We start from the raw sequence: 396 nt of genomic DNA, 5'->3' as shown, positions 1-396 counted from the left end.
GCGCTCACTGTGGGGGTGCAGACTCCGGAGGGGCTCCTACAGCCCAAGCGCTATATCACTGCGGCGTGCAGTCCGATCCAATATGTACATACTGCGGCGTGCAGTCAGATCCATATAATATACTACTGCGGCGTGCAGTCCGATCCATATACTATACTACTGCGGCGTGCAGTCCGATCCATATAATATACTACTGTGGCGTGCAGTCCGATCCATATAATATACTACTGCGGCGTGCAGTCCGATCCATATAATATACTACTGCGGCGCGCGGTCCGATCCATATATAATCCTCACATCCAGGCCCTAGGCCTCACATCCCTCAGTGTATCCTCACATCTGGCCCTCGGCCCCACTCAGTCAGAATATCATCACAAGCCCCTAGGGCACTAGTAA

This window comes from Nicotiana attenuata, chromosome 6 (assembly GCF_001879085.1).
Source record: "Nicotiana attenuata strain UT chromosome 6, NIATTr2, whole genome shotgun sequence".
Taxonomy (NCBI): domain Eukaryota; kingdom Viridiplantae; phylum Streptophyta; class Magnoliopsida; order Solanales; family Solanaceae; genus Nicotiana; species Nicotiana attenuata.
The sequence above is the reverse complement of the archived record's forward strand: the minus strand, read 5'-3'. Positions refer to the sequence as shown.